Source organism: Gopherus evgoodei, chromosome 1 (genome assembly GCF_007399415.2).
Source record: "Gopherus evgoodei ecotype Sinaloan lineage chromosome 1, rGopEvg1_v1.p, whole genome shotgun sequence".
Classification (NCBI taxonomy): Eukaryota; Metazoa; Chordata; order Testudines; family Testudinidae; genus Gopherus; species Gopherus evgoodei.
The window spans coordinates 68,070,683-68,086,026 of NC_044322.1; positions in this window are offsets into that span (position 1 = coordinate 68,070,683).

The following is a 15,344-nucleotide window of genomic DNA, read 5'->3' on the forward strand; positions in this document are numbered from 1 at the left end:
TGTAAGATTCAAATGTTTCCACTCCAGCTGGCACTGAATGGCAGATTCCCCATTATGGAACTCTCTATAATCATTAGAAGGAACAGGCTAATATGGGATATTACTATATATTATAAACAAAAACATAGGCCCCATGAGATGTCTCTTGCTGTTAAAAAATGTTATTCATTCCATTTATTCTTATAATACTGACTTGCATTTTTGTACCAAAAAATAGATTAAAACAAAACTAAGAATGCATAATATACCTCCTTCCACTTTAGTGAAACATTCCGTTTATATAAACTATACAGACTATTTTATTCTATATGTTAATGGGCCATAATTCATCATAAGTAATATTTACAAATCATAGCATAAAGCGGCTATTTTTTCCTAAGGTGATTTATTTGTTTGTTTTCAACTTTTTAAAAAAAAATGTATTTTAAGGATTGATAACAGCAAATGATAGATATGCAAAGGAAAGAATGGAGGCAGAAAAGAGGATTTTGTCATCATTGGCTCTATCATGAGGCACTGAGGATCATTCTCAATTCCTAAAGATTTCAATGAAAGTTGAGGGTGGGAAGCACTCCACAGGACCACTCAGGACATAATATTAAGTAGAGTTTCATAGATCATAGCCAAAGGCCAGCAAGGACCATTGGATCACTTATTCTGACCTATTGTTTACCACAGGCCCTATGATTTTACTCAGTTGCTCTTGTATTGTGGTTGGATTAGTGAAATTGAGAGCAAAATGAGAACTAATACATGCAGTATTTGACCTCTGCATTTCCAGAATTGAAATCCATTTGCTTCTGCAGAATTTGTCTTGGAGTATCGCTAATCACATTTTGTTTAATGGAATCTTCCAAATTTCAGGATAAGAACATAAGAATGGTCATACTGGGTCAGACCAATGGTCCAGCTAGACAAAGGCTTCCTCCAAACCCCGAGGGTGCTCAACCTTCTTCTCCACTGCAGTCCCTGCCCCCACCCACCCCCATTCCCCAATCTCCCATCCCTCTTCTTTCCACCCCCACTCCATTCCCGCCCCACCCCTTCCCCACAGTTCCACCCACTCCCCTGAGCACACTCTATCCTCGCTCTTCCCCCTCCTCCCAGAGCCTCCCACCTGCTGCGATCAGCTGTTCTGAGTTGATCTGCGAGGTCACCAGAGAACAGGAGGTGCTGGGGTGGGGAGGGGAAGCAGGCTGGTAATGGTTGCTAAGAACCCACTACTTTTTTTTCCATATGTGCTGAAGCCCTGGAGCACCCATGCAGTAGGTGCCTATGCATCTAGCCCAGTATTTTCCCTTTCAACAATGAAACATCTGGAGCCAGATGTTTCAGAGGGAATTAATAGAACAAGGCAATTATCAAGTGATCCATCCCCTGTTGTCCAGTTGCAGTTTCTGATAGTCAGAGGCTTAGAGACACCCAGAACATGAGGCTGCATCCCTGACCACCTTGGCTAATAACCACTGATGGACCTAGCCTCCATGAACTTAACAACTTCTTTTTTTAAACCAGTTATACTTTGGACTTCACTTGTTATATTTGTTATCCAACATCCAACAAGTTCCACAAATTGAACGTGTATTCTGTGAAGAAGTACTTCCTTAAGTATTTTTAAACCATTCTGCCTATTAACTTATTTGTTGCTGATTCTTGTGTTACATGAAAGGGTAAATAACATTTTTTTAATCACTTTCTCCACACCATTTATGATTTTGTAGCCTTCTATCACATCCGTCCTTAGTTGTCGCTTTACTGAGCAGAACAGTACCAATCTCTCCTCATCTGGAAACTGTTCCATAACGCTAAGCATTTTTGTTGATCTTTTCTGTACTTTTTCCAATTCTAATATATCATTTTTGAAATGGAGTGACCACAACTGCATGCAGTATTCCCGATGTCGGTGAACCATGGATTTATACAATGGCATCATGATATTTACTGTCTTGTTATCTGTCCCTTTCCTAGAAGTTCCTAACCATTGTGGCTTTTTAGTGCAGCTGCATATTGAGTAGATGTTTTCAGAAAACAATCCACGATGACTCCAAGACCTCTCTTTGGTGGGAGCAGCTAATTTAGACCTCATCACTTTGTATGTATGGTTGGGGTTACATTTTCCAATATGCATTACTTTGCATTTATCAACATTGAATTTCATCTGTCATTTTTTTGCAAAATCACCCAGTTTTCTGAGATCCCTTTGTAACTCCGCCATCAGCTTTGGCCTTATATATCTTGAGTAAATTTGCACTGTCTAACTTTTTTTCCAGATCATTTATGAATATGTTGAACAACACTGTTTCCAGTACAGATCCTTGGGACACTCCACTGTTTACTACTCTCTCCTGTGAAATCTGACTATTTATTCCTCCTCTTGATTTCCTATCTTTTTATCTGTTACTGATCTATGAGATGATCTCTCTTTTCCCATGACTCCTTACTTGGCTTACGAGCCTTTTGTGAAGGACCTTGTCAAAGGATTTATGAAAGTCCAAGTACACTATATTCACTAGATCACCACATGATTTTTCAAATCCTCAAAAGAATTCTTAGAGACTTATGAGGCATGACTTGCCTTTACAAAAGCCATGTTGACTGTTCCCCAATATATAATGTTTATATATGTGTCTGATAATTCTGTTCTTTACCATAGTTACAACCAATGGGCCCGGTAGTGAAATTAGGTTTACTTGACTGAAGTTGCCAAGGTCGCTACTGGAGGCTTTTTAAAAAATCGGTTTTACATTAGCTATCCTCTGGTCTTCTGGTACAGAGGCTGATTGTAAGCGATTGGCTACATACCATAGTTAGTTTCATATCTGGGTTCCTTCAGAACTCTTTTATGGCCCTGGTGATTTATTGCTGTTTAATTTTTAATTTGTTTCAAAATCTCCTGTATGATACCTCAATCTGGGACAGTTCCTCCGATTTGTCACCTAATACGAATGGCTCAACTGTGGGAATCTCCCGCACGTGCTCTGCAGTGAACATCAATGCAAAGAACTAATTTAGCTTCTCCACAACTGCCTTGTCTTTCTTGAAGGCTTCTTTAGCACCTTGATCATCCAGTGGTCCAACTGATTGTTTGGAAGGCTTCCTGCTTATGAAGCACTTAATTTTTTTCCTGTTAGGTTATTTTTCCTATACTAGTTGCTCTTCAAATTATTTTTTTGGCCTACTTATTATATTTTCACACTTGACTTGCCAGAATTCATTTTCCTTTCTATTTTCCCCAGTGAGATTTTACTTCCAATTTTTAAAAGATGCATTTTTGCCTATAGCTGCCCCTTTTATTCTGTTTAGCCATCATGGCCATTTATTTTGTTCCTTTAAAAAAACTGAATATACTTTTTTCAGCCTTTATTATGGTGTTTCCATGCATCTTGCAGGCATTTCATTCCTTTTAATTTCCATTTAACTAGCTTCCTTATTTTTGTGCAGTTCTCCTTTTTGTAGTTAAATGCTACTTTCTTGGGGTTCTTTGTTATTTGCCCTCTTTCAAGGATGTTAAATTTAATTGCATTATGGTTGCTATAACCAAGTGACTCACCTGTATTCACCTTTTGGAACAGATCCTATGTGCCACTTAGGACTAAATCAAGAATTGCCTCTTCCCTTGTGGGTTCTGGGGCTAGATACTCCAAGAAACAGTCATTACTGATGTCTGGAAATTTAGTCTCTGCATCCCATACTTATTTGAAATGTACCCAGTCAATATGGGGTAATTGAAATTCCCCATTGTAACTGAAAGCAGCAAAGAGTCCTGTGGCACCTTATAGGCTAACAGACATTTTGGAGCATGGGCTTTCGTAGGTGAATACCCACTTCGTCGCATGCATGTACTGGAAATTTCCAGGGGCAGGTATACATATGAAAGCAAGAAGCAGGCTAGAGATAATGAGGTTAGTTCAATCAGGGAGTATGTGGCCCTCTTCCAGCAGTTGAAGTGTGAAAAACAAGGGAGGAGAAACTGGTTTTGTAGCTGGCTAGCCATTCACAGTCTTTGTTTAATCCTGAGCTGATGGTGTCAAATTTGCAGATGAACTGAAGCTCAGTGGTTTCTCTTTGAAGTCTGGTCCTGAAGTGTTTTTGCTACAGGATGGCCACCTTTAAATCTGCTATAGTGTGGCCAGGGAGGTTGAAGTGCTCTCCTACAGCTTTTTGTATATTGCCATTCCTAATGTCTGACTTGTGTCCATTTATCCTTTTCCATAGAGACTGTCCAGTTTGGCCGATGTACATAGCAGAAGGGCATTGCTGGCATATGATGGCGTATATTACATTGGTGGAGGCGCAGATGAATGAACCGGTGATGGTGTGGCTGATCTGGTTAGGTCCTGTGATGGTGTCACTGGTGTAGATATGTGGGCAGAGTTGGCATCGAGGTTTGTTCCATGGATTGGTTCCTGAGTTAGAGTTACTATGGTGCGGTGTGCAGTTACTGGTGAGAATATGCTTCAGGTTGGCAGGTTGTCTGTGGGTGAGGACTGGCCTGCCACCCAAGGCCTATGAAAGTGTGGGATCATTGTCCAGGATGGGTTGTAGATCCCTGATGATGCGTTGAACTGACCTCATTATCTCTAGCCTGCTTCTTACCTGCATATGTATACCTGCCCCTGGAAATTTCCACTTCATGCATCCGACGAAGTGGGTATTCACCCATGAAAGCTGATGCTTCTATACGTCTGTTAGTCTATAAAGTGCCACAGGACTCTTTGCTGCTTTTACAGATCCAGACTAACACGGTAACCCCTCTGATACTTGACACCTTTGTAAGTGAGTTTCCCATTTTTGTAGCCTCTCTGATCTCCCTGAGCATTTCACAATCACCATCACAATCCTGGTCAGGTGGTTGATAGTATATTCCTACTACTATGTGATTTCTATCCAGAGAGATTCTATAGTACAGTTTGATTCATATAAGATTTTTACCATATTTGACTCTATGCTTTTTTCATACCTCCACATAGTTCCATACCCCCATCAGAAAAACCTACTCTGTTACTTCTATTTATTTTGTTCCCTGGTATTACTATACCCTATTGATTGTCATAGTTCTACCAAGTTTTTGTGATGCCTATTTTATCAATATCTTCATGTAATACCAGGCACTAAAGTTCACCCATCTTAATATTTAGATTCCTAGCACTTCTATACAAGAATTTATGAAAATTGTCAATATTTAATTGTCTGCCATCATGTGATGTAATTGAATTGAACTCTTCTTCATTTGACTGTTCCTCTTCAGTTCCTAATTATATTTTATGAACCTCTATCCTTCTCTCTTTACTAGGATATAGATAATCACCTTTAATGAATCCTCTTAGGGATGTCTCTGTCCAACCATGAGCTCCCCTGCACCTGTTGGTTTTAACCAAGCCCTTAGTTTAAAAAATGCTCTATGATCTTTTGAATTTTAACTTTCAACAATGTGGTTTGGTTTTAGTTTAAGTGGAGCCATGCTTCCTTTATATGCTCCTTCTTTCCCCAAAAGGTTACCCATTTCTTAATAGACCTAAGTCCTTCCTGCCAACACCATTGTCTCATCCTCACATTGAAACGCTGTAGTTCTGCCTGACTCACTGGCCCGGCATGTGAAACTGGAAGCATTTCAGAGAATGCTACCATGGAACTCTTAGACTTTACTCTCTTACCTAGCAGCCTAACTTTTCCTTCTAGGACCTCTATACTCTGTTTCCCTACGTCACTGGTACCTACATGTACCACATCCACCAGCTCATCCCCAGCACTGCACATACATCTATCTAGGTGTCTCGAGAGGACTGCAACCTTTACACCTGGCAAGCAATTTACCATGCAGTTCTCCCAGTCATCACAAACCCAACTATCTATATTACTAATAATCAGATCCCTCATTAGTATTTCCTAAGTCTTCCTAAAATAGCTTGGATCCCCTCTCCTGGAGAGATCCTCCATGCGAGAAAATACCATGCGAGGACATCATCTGGAAGAAAGGTTTCAATGATGGGATCATTTCCATCCACTCCAATTTGATGTTCTCCTTCTCCTGGGACTTTCATCCTCCTCAACAGCACACAGGCTGTCAGACTAGGGAGGGGACTGCTCTACTGCATCCCAGTAAGTCTCATCTATCATAAAATTGTAGGACTGGAAGGGACTTTGAGAGGTCTTCTAGTTCAGTCCCTTGACTCATGGCAGGACTAAGTAATATCTAGACCATCCCTGACAGGTGTTTGTCTAACCTGCTCTTAAAAATTTCTAATGATGGAAATTCTATAACCTCTCTATGCAATTAATTCCAGTGCTTAACCATCCTGACAGTTGTGAAGTTTTTTTTTCTAATGTTCAATCTAAAGTGGTTTTGCTGCAATTTAACCCCATTGCTTTTTGTCCTGTCCTCAAAAGGTTAAAGAGAACACTTTTTCTCCCTTATCCCTTTTCTACCTCTTTTCTCTGGTACTTCTCTGTCTCCTTTAGTTTCTCCTCCAGTTCAGCCAGTCTGGTATCTGGAGCCCATACTCCGAGGTCCATGAGTTTCTTGGATCAAATGCATACATATGCCACCTTCCTACAATGAAGGAAATACATTCAGTGCAATAAACTGGATAATCTCCCTTTGCTGCTGGACTTCTGCCTGAATTATTTTTACTCTTGCAGGGCTTTTTTGTTCTTTTTTGGGGATATTGATCTATGTTTAGAGTATGTTTGTTAGGTGTATCTGGCTCTCACACCCTCTCTAACCAACTTCACAAATCTCCTGTGTTATCTAGCTTTTTAAATCCATTTTCTCCTTATATGAGCCCCACCCCTTGTTGGGGAATCCTAAAGGGATTAGGGAAGAAAGTTTCATTAGGAAACTCTCATCCTTCCTTAGCAAGCACCTGGGCTCCACACACAGTCCCCAAAATAGATCACCCTACAAACTTCAATCAAGCAGGCACATCACAAACAAAAAAGCACACAACTAACTATTTTGCCTTGGAAAAATGCAATCAATAAATCATATGGCAGCATTTCTAAGGAATTTGTCTTTTGGGTAAAATTGAAGACAGTAATTCAAATGTATCATTCAGGGAATAAGCCTCTAGTTCTTGATTATTTGGCCACTTAAGTGGCTATAGTCAATCTATTGACCTTATAAAGACTTTTCTTTTTTGGGGGGTAACTAAATTCAGGGATGATAGGGGTAGCGGTGTTAGTCTGGATCTGTAAAAAGTGACAAAGAGTCCTGTGGCAACTTATAGAGTAACAGAAGTATTGGAGCATAAGCTTTCATTGGTGAATACCCACTTCATCAGACGCATGTAAGTTCATGGAGAGTGGCATGCGAGTCAGAGCTGTGATGTCAGTCAAATTAGTTAAGCTCTAATACAATTCCTCTGAGAACATTGTTACCTTTATAAATCATATAGCTTCAAGTATCAGTCATCTTTGTATCATCAGAAATACGACTGCTAATTGGACTATCTTTATACCAGCTTGCCACACTGTGAGAACTGGCCAATTGCAGCTCCCACTAACCATGGTTCACCATCCCAGGCCAATGGGGGAGGTGGGAAGCCATGGCCAGTACGTCCATTGGCCCGCAGAGCTTCCCGCTGCTCCCATTAGCCTGGAACGGCAAACAGCGGCCAGTGGGACCCGCGATCAGCTGAACCTGCCGACACGGCAGGTTAACAAACTGGCCCCACCCACCAGGGTGGTTACCTTGGTGAGCCGTGTGCCAGAGGTTGCCAACCCCTGGGCTAATGGGACTTCTGTGGAGCTCCTGGTGATGATCACAGCTCAGGGCAGCCATTTCACTTTGCTTTGAGCTTTTATTTTTATCAAGATATGTGCGCTGTAAGAACTCAATATCCTATTTTAGTCTTACAGCCATTAAATTGATTATTCCCCTGATATTCCATGAAGCAACTTTGTCTTCTAGGCCTCATTTTTTCACAAAGAGTGTAGCACGTCTTGGTATGATATGATTCATAAATACTTTATCCTTCCTTCGCCATCTTAAGGAAAGCCCATCTCTCACTCAGACCAAAACTTAAAAGAAGCAAACACTTATTGTGCCTTTTCTCTTAAATCACTGCTAAATAAATTGCATACACTGTGATACTGAAACCTAAATACATGTGCTAATCCTCTTCTATGACTAGGAACCTCTCGGAGATTTGCCCCTCTTACACATGAGCCATTTTCCCATTACAACTAAAGTGAACAAAAAAACAAACAATTTTTGGTATATAGAATCCTCATTTGTCCTATATCAGATCTCTAATATGTTCAACAGTGAAGCTGGCAACAGAAAAAAAATATGGCTATAGTTCTCCTCTTTTATATATTTTGTTTTTTTGTTTGTTTTTATCCTTTCTGAAGTAGAAGATGAAGCTTCTCTGTATCCTCATTATGCGCACACAGAAACATACCTTAATTGCTCTGGAGTCTTTAGTGGAGAAAAGTTATAGCCTCAATCTGTTCTTAGATTTAAAATCTCAACTCTTTGGGTTGTTTATCTTTTCAGAACCTATTTTCTGTGTGGTTTTCACTGCAATTCATTTCAAAGCTCTCCAGCAGTCACTCACTCAAAGACATCTATTCAATAAAAATAACACAGTAATCTTGTTTGTAGATATATAGGATCATAGACTTTAAGGTCAGAAGGGACCATCCATGACACTGGCAGATAAATAATTAATATATGATTTTTCTATTGTTATTGATCAAAAGCACCAGTAGAACAAAAATACTGCTGTTGTAAAAAAGTATATTATAAATCCAGTTCTGGCATTAGCTCTGTAATTAGCAATTACAAATATCATGAAACTTTTAAACCTCCTGACTACAAGAGAAGAATAAATAAGTGAAAATATCCCAAGAGATATCCTGTGGAAAAACTTTCCTTTGCACACTATTCCTTCTCTTATCTCCCATTTGAAAATTCGACCAGCCACATGGATTAATTATTAACTATGAACAAGATTATGACCTTTACAGTAATGAGCAATTAGGCATGTGAGTAATCCCACTGAACTCAACACAACCTGGCATTGACTGAGGTGTTACTTAATGTGAACCAGGGTGTTAATATCTGGCTCGTAACTATCTTGGATGTTTGCTATAGATACATTAGTGACTGACATGTAGAGGGGCACATTTAGATAAAACATATCCTGATACATTTAGGATTTCTAGTGTTTTCTGTACAATATTTTAGCAAAAATTACCATTCTCATACAGCATGTATGCAGCACAAGGGCTGATTACATTATCTTCCTCAGGCTAGTTCCCTAAGCTCCTATGTTTCTTGCCCTAGGTATGTGAACTGCTGCTCCCTCTTGATATCTCAACACCTATCTTCCACACAAGCCCAAATGGGATCCATGATCTGGAGAAAGATAGGCATTTGTCCACCTATTTTGCTTGTGGGACCAAATCTGGTATGCGTGATCAGAGGCCATCTACTGGATTGGGTCCCATTCAAAATCTGGGTGATGGTGTTGCCTGCCTTTATACCTTTTATCCCAGTGGTCAGAGCACACACCTGGGGTGTGGGAGATCCAAATTCAATTCAATCCTTTGCCTGATGGAGAAGAGAACTTTTGACACTGGCCAGAAAGAGAGAGTGTAAATTTCTCTGTAGCCTGGGAGGTGGGAGACCCAGGATCCACTCTCCCTACTCCACTGACTCTTTAATTGTTTATCAAAACTTGAACAGATTCAACAGAAGAGACTGAGGGAACCCCACAACAGAGTACCCCATAGCTCAGTAGTCAGGGCACTCTTCTGAGAGGTGGAAAATCTCTGCTTGCATAATTTCTCCCCAGCCATAAGGGGGGTGAGGAAATGAACCTGGATCTTCAATATCCCAAACAAGTGCTCAGACAACTTGGCTCATAATTAGAGGGTGGGCTCCTGCTGCTAGTGTCTTGCATGGGGGGTAAGGAGGCAGTTGCATAACTCATTCTCCAATAAACTACTTAGGTGTTCCTGACTTTGGATCAAAAACAGAGACAGGTGCCTAAGCACAGACTGTACTTAGCCACCTATCCCTTGTGAGGGGCAGTACATAGGACATCTATTTCTTGTCCGAATCTCCCATTGCCTGCCTTAGGCAGCTCCCCACCTAGTGTGCTGACTTTTGTGGGTTGCATTTCTAGGCACTTATCTTTCTCCATCCATTGCACAGAGAACTCTGGCACCTAACTCTGTTTTTTCACAGAATCATAGAAACCTAGGGCTGGAAGAGACCTTGAGAAGTCATCAAGTCCAGCCCCCTATGCTGTGGCAGGACCAAATAAATCTCTGACAGGTGTTCGTCCAACTTGGTTTTCAAATTCTTCCAATGATGGTGTCAAGGTTCCTTCCCCACTCTGAACTTTAGGAGACCTGCATGAACACCTCTAAGCTTAACTACCAGTTTAGATCTGGTTTTGCTGCCACCACTCCCAAATACTGACTCCCTTCTCTGGAAAGTCTTGAGAGACTTCTTCACCAAGTCCCTGGTGAACATCAATCCAACTCCTTGGATCTTAACACAAGGATAATTTAACCATCCCCCCTCCTTCCCCACACCAATTCCTGGTGAGTCCAAATCCAATCCCTTTGGACCTTAAAACAAGGAAAAATCAATCAGGTTCTTAAAAAGAAGGCTTTTAATTAAAGAAAGAAAGGTAAAAATCATCTCTGTAAAATCAGGATGGAAAATAACTTTACAGGGTAATCAGATTCATAGAGCCCAGAGGAACCCCCTCTAGCATTAGGTTCAAAGTTACAGCAAACAGAGGTAAATCCTCTTAGCAAAAAGGAACATTTACAAGTTGAGAGAACAAAGTTAAACCTAACAGGCCTTGCCTGGCTGTTACTTACAAGTTTGAAATATGAGAGACTTGTTCAGAAAGATTTGGAGAGCATGGATTGATGTCTTGTCACTCTTAGTACCAAGAGCTAACCACCCCCAAAAACAAAGAGCACAAACAGAAGCCTTTCCCCTACCAAGATTTGAAAGTATCTTGTCCCCTTATTGGTCCTTTGGGTCAGGTATCAGCCAGGTTTCCTGAGCTTCTTAACCCTTTGCAGGTAAAAGGATTTTGGTATCTCTGGCCAGGAGGGATTTTATAGTATTGTACACAGGAGGGCTGTTCCCTTCCCTTTATAGTTATGACAGATGGGGAAACCACAACCTCCCTTGGAAGACTATTCCAGAGCTTAACTATTCTTATAGTTAGAAAGTGTTTCCTAACATCTAACCTAAATCTCCCTTGCTGCAGATTAATCTCTTACTTCTTGTCCTACCTGCAGTGAAGATTGATCGCCATCCTTAACATATTGGAAGAAAGTTATCAGGTTGTCCTGCAGTCTCCCTTTCTCAAGATTAAACATGCCCAGTTTTTTCAACCTTTTTTCATAAGTCAAGTTTTCAAAATCTTTTATTATTATTTTTTTTTGCTCTCTCATAGACTCTTTACAATTTGTCCACATTTTTACTAAACTTCAGTACCCAGAATGAGACATGGTACTCCAGCTGGGGCCTCACCAATGCTCAGTTGAGTGCAACAATTACCTCCCGTATCTTACATCAACACTCCTGTTAATACACCTCAGACTCATATGAACCCTTTTTTTTTATTGCAGCTGCATGATTTTGATACTCATATTCAGTTTATTGTCCATTATAATCCACACATCCTTTTCAGCAGTACTACCACATAGACAGTTACTCCTCATTTTGTAGTTGTGCATTTGAATTTTCCTTCCTAAATAAAATAGTTTGTCCTTATCTTTATTTAATTTCATATTGTTGAATTTAGACCAATTCTCCAGTTTGTCGTAGTCATTTTGAATTTTAAAACTGTCATCCAAAGTGCTTGCAACCCCTTCCAGGTTGGTGTTACCTGTAGATTTTATAAGCAAACTCTGTACTCTATTATCCAAGTCATTAATGAAAATAGAGAATAGTACCAGACCCAGGACTTACCTGAGTGAGACCCCATTATACATGTTCTCCTAATTTGACAACAAACCATTTATAACTACTCTTTGAGTATGATCTTTTAACCTATTGTGCACCCACACACATTACAGTAATTTCATCTAGATCACATTTCCCTAGTTTACATATGAGAATATCATGCAGAACTGTGCCCAAAGCCTTACTAAAATCAAGATATATGAGATCTACTGCCTGCCTCCCCCATTCACTATGTCAGTAACACTACCACAGAAGGAAATTAACTAGTTCTTGACAAATGCATGTGTAACCCAGGCCTGCATGGTTTGGCATTCTGTCTCTCTCTAGTGGCAGCTAGACCAGCTACAGATTGATTGATCAGCTGCAGCCTTAGCTAAGAGACATATGTTTTGTAGCTCATGCACTAGAGGCTTGCGTGTTAAGTTCCAGAATTCCCAGTTTTGATGCCAACAACACCATCGTCTGTCAGCATTGCAATGGGGGCTCATCCAGGACATCTATCAGGACGTTTCTGAAGCTCAGGGCATGCTTCCTCTGTTAGGGGAAGTATGTAACCCATGCCTGTTTAGTGTGGCACTTGGTCCCCTTCTAATGGTGACTAGACCAGCTAGAGATTGTGTCTACTATAGGCGTGGTTAAGAGATATGTGTTTTTTTAGCTCATGCATTAAGCTCAAAGGTCTCAAGTTTGATCCTGGCCACCAATGACCGGAGTCTTTTGTTATTACACATGCTCACAATTCCTTCTAACCCAATTATCCTCAACGTGCTTTCAAATTAATAATTTGCACCAATATGTTTCCAGATATTGAAGTTGGGCTAACTGGTTTATAAATCCCTGGGTTTTCTTTGTTTTCTTTTAAATGATAGATACCATGTTTGTCCTTCTCCAGTCTTCTGGGACTTCTCCCATCCTCCAGGAGATCTCAAAGATCATTGCTAATAGTTCCAGCATTGCTTCAGCTTAGTGGATCCTATTGCAGACATGACAACCCCCTAAAAAAATGTAGAAATTGGGCATGTTTTTGGCTTAACTGGCTTGTGAGTTGCTTGTTGGCTAGTTTTTGGCCTGTTGCTTGTTTGGCTTGTAGTTTATTGCTTGTTGTAGCTTGTTGCTTCTTTTTTTTTGATCGGCTCCCAGCAAGCAGGGGTAAAGGGGTCAAGCAGGGGCAAGGAGCAAGCAGGGCACTGGGGGAAGATATTCGGGGTGCTCAGTGGGCCCACTACAGTCCCAGACTGCACGCCAGGGGGATCTAATCACATATAGTATTGGAGTTCTTAGGGATTGGCTTGTTTTGGCCTTGTTTTGAAATGGGAATAGTTTGATTTCTGGCTTATTGTGAAGGTCGGGGTGCTTATTTGCTGCATTAAAGTTGGCAACTGTGTTCTACTGGTGATGTTCCAGTGATTTCCTAGGCAACTAAAATTAGATGTTGCAAGTCACTGTTAGAATGCCTTAATTCCCTTGTGGATCTAGTACAAACAGATCACTACAGTGGTTGCATTTAGGTCCTAGTCCAATTTCTATTGAAATCAACAAGAACCTCTCCTCTGACTATAGGGCATTGGATCAGATCCTTAAAAAGTTTAATCTGTTTTCAAAGATTCTACAGGTTTGTAAAATATTCCCTCTGCTTACAATGGGCAACACCTTGGAATTGCTAATTCATCTCAAAATGGGAGAATCTCTTCATGGTTTTGATCAAAAGCACATGGATTCCAATAGAGAGACTTCCCTTTACCTCATTGGATGTTGAATCTGTCTTTTTGTAAGTGCACCAGTAAGGTAGGTAGGTAAGTACAGTCAGTTTGTCCCCTTTTTTAAAATTACTACTTCCACCCAAAGAATATGACCTTTTTATGGAGTAGGAGAGACGTCAAAAGTGAGGCAGAATATAACACTGTGCAAACAGAATTCCAAATACTTTTTTTAAATTTTATTTTTACAAAGGGATTACTTCTAACAGAGAGCCTTGTAGAACAAACTGGCAGACAAGGAGTTTCAAGACACACAATTTCTCAGAATTCCCTTCCAGTAGTAAAATCAGCAGAATGTGTAAATTGAAATTATACATGATTACATATTCAAATATGCATATTTTATGCTTTTAATATGAACAGTGAATACACAACATCAGTTTACAGAAAACCCATGCATATGCCACAGGGGAAGGAAAGGTCATTCAGTCATCTTTCATATGTCTGATCATATCTTAGAAGAACTTGGTTTATTAGCTTATTTACAGCACACCTGATAATAACATTTATGTGACTGGAAAGATTAATATGATATAGGAGATATATTGCCAGCAAGTATTTGACAAATGAGCAAATAATTCTTTTCAGAAATCTATTAAATGAAGTGCTTTGGGGAATTAAATGCAATGTTTTCCTTTGAGGTTAAACCAGTAATTGGTTATCTCTAACATTTATTCCTAGTAGCATTGTTTTAATTTATGGCAATCTCTATTAAATGACCCAAGATAAGATAAATGTTAGATTCAGAATGAACCTAGGATGTGCAAATCCCAGTTGCTACATCTGAACTGAATAACATAGAAATCATTTACATTCAGTTAAGTTTTCTAGTATATTTTTTTAGCTAGTACAGTGATCCAGAAACTTAGTGTGAAACAATATTTGATCAAAATGATATTAGCAGAGCAAAGGCAGAATCTGATACAAAAATATACAACGGAGAGATGTGGTTTTATGTCCACTGAATGCCCAAGGACCTGTAACAAAAAGGCATAAATTCAAAGAGTCTGTCTTATTCATTCTGTGCAACATTTTTATTGAGGTTTTTTATGTTTGTTTTTAAAAGGAAGCATTGAGAACAGCAGGGTTTCACTTTTTACAATAGTGCAGATGAAGAACCTATTTCTTGACTTGTATCTGCCCTATTAAATATTGAAATTGAGAAGCTGACTAAGCAAAATGAAAAGCCACACAAACTTTTATCCAACATTTTGAACCAAACCTAAATCTGACCTTTTATTGAGGTTTTATGCAGGGGTGGGGGAGTCAACCCTAAAGTACATTTTGTTTGCTTTTGCACCTTGGTGTGAAACTAGAAGTAGAATTTGGGCTTCTAGAGAGCAAAGGTTTGGATAGAGATGGAAACCAAGGTCATTTCACTAATTCACGTCCTGCCATTTTATGGCTTATTTACAGTTTGCATAATGTCTGCTGGAGTTCCTAAGCAAATAAGAGTTGTAGCAGTGAATTGGGGGTGCACTGCCACATCTTCTTCTGTGGTCAGGTCAGGTGCAATCCTTGCATGCAGCTACTGCATTTTTGATCAGACCAAATGCAAAGTGGGGAAGATGATCTTTGTGCTCTCTTTCCCTACGCACCTTTGCACGTAGGCAGGGCCCTACCTGGACTCAAACTTTCACTCA